The following is a 13,144-nucleotide window of genomic DNA, read 5'->3' on the forward strand; positions in this document are numbered from 1 at the left end:
GGGGGGGTTGTATTCAAACAGACATATTGGCAACCACAGTGCAGTAACTGCTGTAAACGAGAGCCTCATTTCCTTGCATTTTTCTCGTCTCTCACTTTTTTTTTTTAATTGTTTTTTTTTTTTTAATTGTTTTTTTTTAATTTTTTTTTTAAATATGTATAGTGAAAGGACAACATGAAAATAAAGAATTCTATGAAAACCATAAATCAGTTGAATTGTTTATTTATTCTCCATAAAAAGTACACCAATAGGAATATAACTGGAGTTTCCTTGGGGAAAGTTTGGGAGACAAGACATATTTATCCGAGTCCATTGCTCAAAAGAATATTGTGTCCGAGGTGAAAGAGGAGGTGGGCTAGTTCATAAAAGTAGATCTTGTATTTGGCTACCACTGGTCATTCTAAGTCTGGCTCAGATGACAGTGCAGGATCTTTGCCAAGGTAGATACTCTGATTATTTGTGATGCTAATGGTATAATAATCGTAAGAACGAGAGAGAGAGGGGGGGGGGGGGGTTGTTTTTAAGGGTTTTACGGTGACGACATTTAGGTTATTTCAGCACTGGTACTGGTATAAAGGGAAGAAAATGGGATAGTAAAGAAATTTATAGATTTACAATTGAAATCACACGAGTAAAAGTAGGACAAGGGTTCATGGCAGAGAGATGATTTACACACGTCAGTTTGTGGTCCTCGTGAGAATAGGGTTCAACAGTCGTGACGTCACTTCCCTCGTAATGACGCACGTAACTTAGCAACTGGTTCTAAACTATTGGAACAATGGCGGACGCCCTTATGAAATAGTTCTCCGGCGAGCATAAAACTGTATCCAGAGTAGAAAAACATAAATTTGATCATGTCTTGACTTTTATCCATTTGATCACGATATGAAGGGGTAGGACAGCAAGTGGCCTCCTATCCTCCATGGGTCACTCAGTGTTTTGCCTTATTCTCAAGGAAGCTTCATGAAAGGGAACTCCACTCACCAGAAGTATAGAAGAAGTTGGGAGACAAGACCTATTTATCGAGTCCATTGCTCAAAAGAATATTGTGTCTGAGGTGAAAAAGGAAGACATATGGCCACTCTAAGTCTGACTCAGACTTATACCTCTTTCCCTCTCAGCCAAGGACAAAACCAAGTAATCCCAGACTCTTAAATAAAGTTAAGACAGAGAGAAAACATATATGAAGGGGTAGCAGCAAGTGGCCTCCTATCCTCCATGGGCCAGTTTAGCCCTTATTCTCAAGGAAGCTTCATGAAAGGGAACTCCACCCACCAGAAGTATAGACGCCCAGTCAAGGACTCTGGCCACGGTGAGAGCAAGTTGGAAAACAGAAGTGTATAAAGGGGAAAGGATACACTGCAAGTGAACCCCCTTTCCCAGTTTGGGAGACAAGACATATTTATCGAGTCCATTGCTCAAAAGAATATTGTGTCCGAGGTGAAAGAGGGGGTGGGCAAGTTCATAAAAGTAGATCTTGTATTTGGCTACCTCTGGTCACTCTAAGTCTGGCTCAGATGACAGTGCGGGATCTTTGCCAAGGTAGATACTCTGATTATTTGTGATGCTAATGGTATAATAATCGTAAGAACGAGAGAGAGAGAGGGATTTTGTTTTTAAGGGTTTTACGGTGACGACATTTAGGTCATTTCAGCACTGGTACTGGTATAAAGGGAAGAAAATGGGATAGTAAAGAAATTTATAGATTTACAATTGAAATCACACGAGTAAAAGTAGGACAAGGGTTCATAGCAGAGAGATGATTTACAAGGGGGAAAAACAAAAACATCATATACCACAACTATACACTTGACTGTTTCCCTCCCAGTCAAGGACTCCGATCAGGGCTAGGACAAAACCAAGTAACCTAATCCCATTCCGAGACAAAGACAGAAAGCAAATCGGAAAACAGAAATAAGGGGAAAGAAATCATAGCGTGACCTCCTGCCCACCATGGGAGGTCAAAGACCCCAACCCTTCCGCCGTGAAGAGAATTTCACCCACCACAAGGATAAGAGATAGAAGGCTTTGGTCTCGTGTATCAAAAAGTCCCCATCTGAACACAAGTACAGGACCCCACGAAGAGTAATATACTCAAATGTTCACGAGACGAAATTAAAAACAAACAGCTTCCAAAACTTAATCCACTAATACTCTACATTTGATAATCCCCCACTCAACCAAGGACCCAGGCATCGGCCATGTCAAAACCACGTACTCTCATTTCAAAACAAAGACAGAAAGCACCCTGGAGAAAGAAATATAGGGGGATAGAAGACACAACAACAGTAACCCTCTTGCCCACTATGGGAGGTTGGGAACCCACCCAGACTGCCCACCATGGGAGGTCGAAAGGCCCCACCCAGTCTGTCCACCATGGGAGGTCGGGAAGCTACCCAGCCTGCTCACTATGGGAGGTTGAAAGGCCCCGCCCAGCCTCTGCCGTCTTAAGGAAAAAGACCGTATTATGTGGCCTCTTATTACAAGTAAACATACAGTCGTTTTCCTTAGGATGGCAGGCCTGCCCACCATGGGAGGTCGAAAGGCCCCACCCAAGCGCGTACAATCTATACCATAATCACGTTCGAAACGTGAGATTCTCTTTCAAGGCGCAACGCATTTCAATCTCTGTCAGCCTCTTTTCTTTCATCAGCCCCTTCTTATAATTTGCCAACTCTTTGCGCGGTCGTTTCTGTCAATCCATGCTTCCGTACATGACATTTCTCGCCTTGAAGAAGTGATGCCCCCTCCCCATTGTCTTGCAGATCTGGTGGTCAATCATATTCGTTAATCTTCGCCACACACGTCAGTTTGTGGTCTTCGTGAGAATAGGGTTCAACAGTCGTGACGTCACTTCCCTCGTAATGACGCATAGTAACTGGTTCTAAACTATCGGGACAATGGCGGACGCCCTTATGAAATACTTCTCCGACGAACATAGAAGTGTATCCAGAGGAGAAAAACATTATAAATTTGATAATGTCTTGACTTTTATCCATTTGATCAGATGACATGTGAAAAAGTTCTAGCCAGCATGGAGAATAAAAAGTACCGATTTTCTTTGTTTAGAACCAATCTGCTCGTTGTTGGGTGGACGTGACATCAGACTATTGAATCCTATAGAAAACTGTATTCAACGCTGACCGGGGTTGTTGGGATGTAGCGGTTTGTTCTTTTCCCTGGATGGAAAGTTGGGTCTTCCAGCACGGAGATGACGGGTTCTCATTCTTGCTCTTTGATAGCCTGACACTCTATGATAGGGGATAGAAAAAAGAAACTAGAGTTGAAATACAGCCGCAGGTTGAAAAAAGACATTAAAATTTATTCGGCGCTATATTTATTTTGGTCACAAAAAAAAAAAATAAAAATAAAACCCAAAATAAAACTTTTCTATAATGACCTCCAGCGAGTAAAAATAGTTAAACTCAAGACTTCTTTTTATTTGAATCCATCGACATGATATTATGAGGTGAAAATTCCTGGCTGAAATCTCAAAAATTGATATTCTGACCCGTCGCATTAATCTGGTAAGGCGTTGGATTGAATTGAAAAAACAAACTTGAGCTTTTATATAGCGCAAAATCCACTAAATGTGCTCAAAGCGCTTTACAAGGAGTCCCTGACCAAGGGACCGTTCACAATTGACGTCAACCATAAAAGAGAGAGGGTGGGGGAGGGGGGGGGGTCTCCCAAAAGTTGATGTCAACTATGCTATAATTATTTGATACCACCAGCAATAAAAATTAGAAGATACTGTTACAAATAGTTTGCTTTCAGTCATGCTTCAAGTTGCACTTTTTAAAAAAGATATTTCTATTTTAAGGTCCAAAAAGTATCATATATTTAAAAATGTCTAATCAATTTTTACAAGGTTTATATAGTTTTTCTTTCTCTTAAGAAACGACTTGTGACTCCTCGTTTTACTGCCTCGTTAGCTCAAGTGGTGGAGCATTTGCGTGTACGCATAAGAATGTTAAAGTTGGCATCAACAGGGCTCCCCCTGGACAAAAGTTGACAGGAGTTGACAAAGGGGAGGGGGGGGGGGGGTCAATTTTTGCCAATATTTGGTTGACGTCAATTGTGAACCGTCCCCAACAGCAACACGTAACATGTAGAACGGGACATGACGTCTGTTAGGTGATATTGCATTTTTCCCCGACAGAGACATAATTAGTACATAACACAGAGATGATTTATAGGGGCTAAAATCACATCCCATAACTAACACTATATATTGGACTGTTTCCCCATCCGCCATGGACTCCGGCAAGGGCCCGTAAAAAAGCACCCAAGTAATCCAATTCCAAGAAAAAGACAGAGAGCAAACCAGAATACAGAAATAGAGGTAGAGAAGACACAACAAGTAACCTCTTGCTTACCATGGCAAAGACCCCACCCAAAAACTACTTTTAATCGAATATCATGGCTGACGTGCCATAGGGTGGAGTGTTACAATCCGGACCCTCTTCCGTTTTCACCTTCTATTTTAACGCCGAATGTTATCAGAATTGCGACATAGAGCTGAGTTCCGATTTAACACAGCCAGAAATAAATGATAAATTTCAGCCAATTTCAGAGCTATTTGTATTTATTTAATGAAATAAATCGTCTCTTAAAATACTTGTCTCACTCGGAAAATCAAGGACAAGCTTCTCCCGTCGCTTTTTCACCAATTCGAGGCATCTTACAGATTAAATAGCAGCAATATAAAGCAACAACATTTACAATATAATTTCGTACAATTGAAAAGGATTTTCACATTTTGGTTTGAAATTTTTGCAGTTGAACATCATCTGAGATCAATGAGTAGATAAGTATATCTAAGTATTTTAAAAAATAGTATTATTTACTATTATTGCGGGTTTCCAATTGTAGTAGTAGTAGTAGTAGTAGTAGTAGTAGTAGTAGTAGTAGTAGTAGTAGTAGTAGTAGTAGTAGTTGTAGTTGTAGTTGTAGTATTAGTTGTAGTGGTAGTAGTAGTAGTAGTAGTAGTAGTAGTAGTAGTGGTAGTGGTAGTAGTAGTAGTAGTTGTAGTAGTAGTAGTAGTAGTAGTAGTAGTAGTAGTAGTAGTAGTAGTAGTAGCAATAGTAGTAGTAGGAGGAGTAGTGGTAGTAGTAGTAGGAGCAATAGTAGTAGTAGTAGTAGTAGTAGTAGTAGTAGTAGTAGCAATAGTAGAAGTAGTTGTAGTAGTAATAATAACAATAATAATAACAATAACAACAATACCGTAATATTAATAATCAGTGATGATAATGGCAATTTGTCAAAAAGGAGGAAAAAGTGTCGGTCCATCAGTCAAATTAAAACAAAATCATGACATAAAATATCACGATATATATATATATATATATATATATATATATATATATATATATATATATATATATATATATATATATATATATATATCGTGATATTTTATGTCATGATTTATATATATATATATATATATATATATATATATATATATATATATATATATATATATATATATATATATATTACTACTTCTAGTGTAGATCTATTCTTAATAGTATAACATTTCATAGCCCTGTGTTCACATCTCATAGCCCCGTATTCACTTCCCACTGTTGTCCATATCTCATATCCCCGTATTCATTCCCCACTGTTGTCCATATCTCATATCCCCGTATTCATTCCCACTGGTGTCCATATCTCATATCCCCGTATTCATTCCCCACTAGTGTCCATATCTCATAGCCCCGTATTCACTTCCCACTGTTGTCCATATCTCATATCCCCGTATTCATTCCCCACTGTTGTCCATATCTCATATCCCCGTATTCACTTCCCACTGGTGTCCATATCTCATATCCCCGTATTCATTCCCCACTAGTGTCCATATCTCATAGCCCCGTATTCACTTCCCACTGGTGTCCATATCTCATATCCCCGTATTCATTCCCCACTAGTGTCCATATCTCATATCCCCGTATTCACTTCCCACTGGTGTCCATATCTCATAGCCCCGTATTCACTTCCCACTGGTGTCCATATCTCATAGCCCCGTATTCACTTCCCACTGGTGTAAATTATGGAATAGCCCCGTGTTCACTCCCCAGGGCTATGGACACCAATTGGGAGTGAACCCGAGTTTTTGGAAGATGGACACCAATGGGGAGTGAACCTGGGGTTATGGAATGTGGACACCAATGAGGAGTAAACCCGGGGCTATGGAAGGTGGACCCTAATAGGAACTGAACCCGTCGATATGAGAGGTGGTCACCAATAGGGAGTAAAAGAGGAACCACAGGATATTAACACCAGTGGGGAGTGAACCTGGGACTACTGTAGTTGGACACCAGTGGAGTGTGAACACGATACAACGGGATATGGACACCAGTCAGGAGTGAACTCTGGACTATAAGAAGTGGATTCCAGTGGGGAATGAACCTGGGACTTTGGGAGGTAGATAGCAGTGGGGAGTGAGTCTAGGGCTATAAGAGGTGGATACCACTGAGGATTGAACCTGGGTCTAGGGAAGGTGGTCACCAGTGAGGAGTGAACCCATGACTATGGGAGATGAAGACCAGTGGGGAGTGAACACGGGGCAATGAGAAGTGGACACCAGTGGGGAGTGAACAGAGTTCCTGGGTCAATCTGCACAGTCACTTCGTTTTGATGCAGTGAAAAAAGACGGGGGTTACGCCCCTTTATCCTCTGATGATCAGAAAATGAGCGATATATAGCAGTACAGCAGCCAAGAACAACATGGAGATTTTAGAGCTCTTTGCCATACCAACATTTCTGTGGAAAAAATTGCTGCGCAGTTGTTTATCTTGTTACTGTAAACAAGTTGCCTTCTTTAGTCAATCTATCAGAAGTGAGACCACTTGCTTGCGTGCGATCAATTCAGCAACACTAATTGGCATGGCCTTTAATCAAGTTGTTTGTGTGCAATACCGGATCACGTGATTGCAATCGTGACGCTACTGATCTCATTTTCTCATTTAAAAAGCAACTGTAATGATAACGACGACGACAAAGACGATGATAGAGAAGAGGACATAGCAGAACACGTCAGCTTGCAGGAAGGATTTCGTGACTTTTGAACATCAAAATAATCACAACATATTGACAAAGTCAAACAAGTAGGTATTGTAAAACAGTAGATCAAAGCAAAGAAAAGCTTCCATTACGGCAAACGAATTCAAAACACGAATGCGCTTGGGAGAAAAATTGAGGGATAGAGACACAAATATTTTCGCTTACTTAAAAAGTAGAGTAAAAAGTAGTAGTAGTAGTAGTAGTAGTAGTAGTAGTAGTAGTAGTAGTAGTAGTAGTAGTAGTAGTAGTAGTAGTAGCAGCAGTAGTAGTAGTAGTAGCAGCAGTAGTAGTAGTAGTCATAGTAGTAGTAGTAGTAGTAGTAGTAGTAGAAGTAGTAGTAGAAGTAGTAGTAGTAGTAGTAGAAGTAGTAGTAGTAGTAGTCGTAGTAGTAGTAGTAGTAGTAGTAGTAGTAGTAGTAGTAGTAGTAGTAGTAGTAGTAGTAGTAGCAGCAGTAGTAGTAGTAGTAGCAGCAGTAGTAGTAGTAGTCATAGTAGTAGTAGTAGTAGTAGTAGTAGTAGTAGAAGTAGTAGTAGCAGTAGTAGCAGTAGTAGTAGTCATAGTAGTAGTCATAGTAGTAGTAGTAGCAGCAGCAGCAGCAGCAGTAGTAGTAATAGTAGTAGTAGTAGCAGCAGTAGTGGTAGTAGTAATAGTAGTAGTAGCATTAGTATTAGTAGTAGCAACAGCAGCAGTAATGGTAGTAGTAGTAGTAGTAGTAGTAGTAGTAGTAGTAGTAGTAGTAGTAGTAGTAGTAGAAGTAGTAGTAGCAGCAGCAGTCGTAGTAGTAGTAGTAGTAGTAGTAGTAGTAGTAGTAGTAGTAGTAGTAGTAGTAGTAGTAGTAGTAGTAGTAGTAGAAGTAGTAGTAATAGTAGAAGTAGAATATTTGTTGACGGGAATTTATAAAGGTCGGGGTTATGATGATTAACCAAATTAGAACAATCGTACTGTACATTTGTTATGTAGATTTTCGACTCAGCTCCATTGATCGGGTTTATTGTATGTTAACAACAATGATAGCGATAGAAATTAGACACACACCGACAAGTAGACAAACGAGAGGGACTTGTTTACTCGGATCTATCTATGTATCTCTCTCTCTCTCTCTCTCTCTCTCTCTCTCTCTCTCTCTCTCTCTCTCTCTCACTCTCACTATCTATCTATCTATCTATCTATCTATCTATCTATCTATCTATCTATCTATTATCTCTCTATCTATCTGTGGTGTTTAAGATGGGAAACTAGGATAATATTGTGGAATCACTCAACCCAGAATCGGCTTGTGAAATATAAGAAAGAATGATTTATTTCTGAATATAGGTTAGAGAATATACAATGAGCTTCCGGGTGGCCGCCCTCGGCACAAGCCAGTCCAGGTGCACTAATTCAGGTGTAAATGGATACCAGTCTATAATCATTGACGAATAGCAAAGATGTTTTTGTAAAGATAATGACCAGGTCCCGGTTCTCTGAAACTTCCTGGACAAAGTCCATGGAGGGGGGGGGGGTAGTTGATGAAACTGGACATTCCATGCGATCGTCTTGGAACCCTGGCCGATAAGGTCGTCCAGATGAAGGACTTTGAACTTAGAATACCATCTCACGGCGTTTTTTTTTTTTTTTTTGAACTATACATTGAGTATATAAATTATTAAGGTAATTAGAAAAACGCTGTACTTGTCCGTAACACACACACTCCCAACTGCCAAGTCTACGATGATGTTGACGTCTGCTGGGTACGAACATTTGAGGACATTTCTGAAATGCTTCTGACACTCTTCCGTCTCTGCTAACTCGATCTCTGACAACTTTTGTGCGATTTCAATACAATTACGATGGTGCAGCATTGAGCTGAAAACTTAGAAATTCGTCATTGGTTAACGACAGGTATCCTTTTACACCTGAGTTATGTAGACAATACTGATCGATCAAAAGACAGCGCCGGGTTACAGTTGTTGTTATTTTCCACCCGTACGTCACAGACCACGCCCAATATCGCCTGACTTCATTTTAAGACGCCAAACGTGAGTTCAAAAAATCGAATAAGTTAATCACCTGACTTCTAGAAAGCACGACATGTTGTGATCTATACGAGTAATTAATTACAATAGTCACGAATAAAGAAATAAACAGTTAAATAATATTGTAACGCTGATTACGTCCATTTGCATGGCAGCCTTGATTGAATGCAAGTCGAGATCTATGTTCAAAAGTCAGAGACTGTTGCTTTATTTGTTTACATTCAAGTTTGTTTAAATATTTTCTTATCTTCCTAATTGGACACGACAACTGTCTTTTCACTCTCACATTGCGGTGTGTATAATATAAATGTCTTCTTATCTTTTATTGTTGTTCTTCTTCGTCCCCGTCCTCCTTCTTATTACTTTTTAAAATTATTAATATCATCATCATCATCATCATCATCATCATCATCATCATCATCATCATCATCATCATCATCATCATCATCATCATCATCATCATCATCATTATTATTATTATTATTATTATTATTATTATTATTATTATTATTATTATTATTATTATTATTATTATTAATTGAATTATTTGTTTGGCAAATAGAATCTGTGTGCCACTTAGGCGTGAAACCACTGAACCAATCGACATCAAATTTTGCACAGCGTTTCGTTTGTTTGTTTTTGTTTTTAAGGTTTTTACGGCGCTTGCAACACATCTAGGTCATATCAGCGCCAGTAAAAAGAAAGGAAATTGGAAAGTGAAAAGATTCTTGATGTACAATAAAAAGGACTTGAGGAAAAAAGTAAGACAAAGGGGAATTGTTCAAATAGAGAGAAGATGTAGATTCCAAGAGCACACTATCAGAGTACTTAGTTTGAGATCACCTAAATGTCTCACCCAGACACCAGCACACAATCCCAATAAGAGGATCACACTCAAATGCTTACATTATACATTCAAAACAACAAGCATAATACAAAACAGAGAGATGATTTACAAGGAAACAAATATCATCTCCCAAAATAATAAATATGTATTTGACTGTTTCCCTCTCAGCCAAGCACTACGGCCAAGGCCAGGGCAAAACCTAGTAATCTCATTCCAAGACAAAGACAGAATGCAAATTGGAAAACAGATATAGGGGGATAGAAGACACAGTAAGTGTCCCCTGCCCACTATAGGAGGCCAGGAACCCCACCCACGCACAGCGTTTCCAATCGAGGTGAAGATGGTTTGCGTGTATTATGAGATGAATTAGACATCGTGATGATTTTATCGAAAAATTAAATTTGTTGTGTCAAATCTCATCGAAATCAAACGCCCTAATTTTTGCACGTGGTTTGCTTGTCAACTTTCCCGTTAGCTAGTATGACAATGAGGTGGGAATACGGGAGAAGGACATTACTTCCGAAAATGAAATTTTATACCTGCAGCGCTGTCACCAATTGGATGTTACGTAATGTATATCGCCGCCTTGTGATCAAACAAAAAAAGTTGTTTGACAAGGACGTGTGCACCAAACGTCACCGGAATTCGATGTGCACTCGATTTATTTATAGAAACTGTCCTAGTGACGTGTTCCATAACAGATTTAATTAGATTCAGTTATTCAAATTAATATTGTTCAAACAAGACGACAAATGTCTAAAACCAATTGACAAATCAATATATAATTTTAACTAAAATTAATTATAAATTTGTTTCCAATAAAAGAAAATAAGACATACGAGAAAGGAACATTATTTCATCGTAATTTATTCCAAGTAAATAGCGAAGCTTGGAATAAAAGCATTGCTTATAAATCGTGTATAATCGAAAAAATGATATTCATTCCAAAATAAAAAGGGGGGGGGGGTACAATCAAGGATAATACTAACACCAGTCGTTATTTCATTATATGGGACAAGCATACTAAATGTGTAACACGCCGCTTCAAGGCGGTATTATATCGGGACGGTTTAGATAATGAAAATTGAATCTGTACTCAAAGAGATAAGGCTTTTGCCAACATTTGTTACAAGTTAGAATATATCGGTGCAAGAAGAAAAAAAAAACAACTTACAAATATTTATAACCATGCATCCACCACGCTACATATTATATAAATGATGCATGTATCAAATTTTAGAACAATCTAAACTACTTATTGAATTTATATATAGCAAACAAATATTCAAGAGAATGAGGTGATTGTTTTAATAAACGCATCGCATGTTAGCAAAATCGAAGATTTCAGGAGTAACTCATCAATCTTTACGTCATCTGACCCCCCCCCCCCCCCCCCATTTTGTGCAATGACTGTCCGTCGCCTTTTTCCAATTTGATCTAGTTAGTAGAGTCTCTAATGTATTGAATAGCGCTTCGATCCAACACTGTTTTAATTCGCTCTTTATCGTTGCCATACGTTCCATCACTGCCACAACCTTTACTACTACCACCACCACCACATCATCTTCATCATCATCACTATCATCATCTTCACCGTCACAACGATTTCAACTCCTCCACCATATTATTATCGTACTCACCACTTTCATCATCATGATCAATATCATCACCACCACCACCAAATCATCATCATCGTCACTTACAACACTACTGAAACTCATCCATCATATCATTGCAAATACCACAAAATCACCATCATCATCACAGCCACTACTACAACCACATCATCATCATCATCATCATCATCATCATCATCATCATCATCATCATCATCATACAACTTCTCCACCATATCCTTACCACTAATACCACAAGTGCAACCATCATCATCATCATCACTACCAACACTATTGCAATCACCACCACCATATCATCGTCATCACCATCATCACTCCTACCACCAAAAACACCATACCATCGTCATCTTCATCATAACTACCACCACAACTGCAACAAAGATCACCACCACATCACCATTACACCACCGCCACCACCACCATCACCACCACCGCCACCACTTTCACCACCGCCACCACCGCCACCACCAACACCACCATCACCACCACCACCGCCACCACTTTCACCACCAAAATATCATTATCAAAAGTTCCATCACTGCTACATCCTTCACTACCACCACGGCATCATTGTCACCACCAAAAATATTGCAACTTATCCACCACATCATTATCGCACTCATCGCTACTGAAATCACCACACCACTAAAAAAAACAACAACTTCACCACAGTATCATCACTACCCCCAATACTAAAATGTCTTCACTACATCATCATAATCACTACCCCCAATACTACAACTTCTTCACCACATCATCATCATCACTATTCCCAATACTACAACTTCTTCACCACATCATCATCATCATCATCATCATCATCATCATCATCATCATCACTACCCCCAACACTACAACTTCTCCACCACATCAGCACCACAATCACCACTACAGCAACCATCGTATCGTCATCATCATTATCACTACAACCACTACTACAACTTCTCTACCACATAATCATCATCATCATCACTACCACCACTACTACAACCACCTCCAGATCATCATCATCACGACTAACACGATTGTAACCACCACCACAATCACCACCACCATAGCCACCACATCATCATCATCATCACCATCACCAATACTACATCCAACACCACCACATCATTATCACTACTGCAACCACCATCACCTCCACACCATTATCATTATCGCCATCACCATTGTAACTACAACCTTTACTATTACCACATAATCATCGTCATCACTACCGCTACTGCAACTCCTTCACCACATCTTTATCGCACTCACTACTACTAAAATCATCATCATCACCACCACTACAATAACTTCACCACATCGCCATCTCCACCACCTCTACTACAATCATCATATTGTCATCATCATCTCTATAACTACCACAACCACCACCAGATCATCATCATCATCATCATCATCATCATCATCATCATCATCATTATCATCATCATCATCATCTTCATCATCATCATCATCACTACCAACACGATTGCAACCACCAACATATCAACGTCGTCATCATCATCAAACATCCACCACCACATCATCATAACCACTACTACCACAACCACATAATCATCATCATCACT

General features: G+C 39.3%; 1 long non-coding RNA gene across 2 annotated transcripts in view; it reads right to left on the reverse strand.

Moving 5' to 3' along the window:
• Positions 1–14: 14 nt before the first annotated feature.
• The window catches only part of LOC144972377 (uncharacterized), a 39,517-nt gene continuing 26,387 nt past the window's right edge, over positions 15–13,144 (reverse strand). Inside the window, exon 5 of one of the 2 annotated variants that reach the window (XR_013645356.1) lies at positions 15–3,251. This is a non-coding gene — a long non-coding RNA (uncharacterized LOC144972377). The remainder of the gene's footprint in view (positions 3,252–13,144) is intronic. The other variant, XR_013645357.1, reaches the window with a different exon arrangement.

This window comes from Berghia stephanieae, chromosome 5 (genome assembly GCF_034508935.2).
Source record: "Berghia stephanieae isolate SIO BIC M18660-M18661 chromosome 5, UCSD_Bste_1.3, whole genome shotgun sequence".
NCBI lineage: Eukaryota > Metazoa > Mollusca > Gastropoda > Nudibranchia > Aeolidiidae > Berghia > Berghia stephanieae.